Here is a 575-nt window from a genome sequence, read left to right on the forward strand (position 1 = left end):
GCAAAGCTTTTACTACCTCTTCTCTGTTTACCAACTCATTTTCCCTAACCCTCGCACTTTGCACACCACCTCGACCAAAACACCCTATATCTGCCACTCTATCATCAAACACATTCAACAGACCTTCAAAATACTCACTCCATCTCCTTCTCACATCACCACTACTTGTTATCACCTCCCCATTTGCGCCCTTCACTGAAGTTCCCATTTGCTCCCTTGTCTTACGCACTTTATTTACCTCCTTCCAGAACATCTTTTTATTCTCCCTAAAATTTAATGATACTCTCTCACCCCAACTCTCATTTGCCCTTTTTTTCACCTCTTGCACCTTTCTCTTGACCTCCTGTCTCTTTCTTTTATACGTCTCCCACTCAATTTCATTTTTTCCCTGCAAAAATCGTCCAAATGCCTCTCTCTTCTCTTTCACTAATACTCTTACTTCTTCATCCCACCACTCACTACCCTTTCTAATCAACCCACCTCCCACTCTTCTCATGCCACAAGCATCTTTTGCGCAAGCCATCACTGATTCCCTAAATACATCCCATTCCTCCCCCACTCCCCTTACTTCCATT

This window comes from Panulirus ornatus, chromosome 33 (genome assembly GCF_036320965.1).
Source record: "Panulirus ornatus isolate Po-2019 chromosome 33, ASM3632096v1, whole genome shotgun sequence".
NCBI classification, from domain to species: domain Eukaryota; kingdom Metazoa; phylum Arthropoda; class Malacostraca; order Decapoda; family Palinuridae; genus Panulirus; species Panulirus ornatus.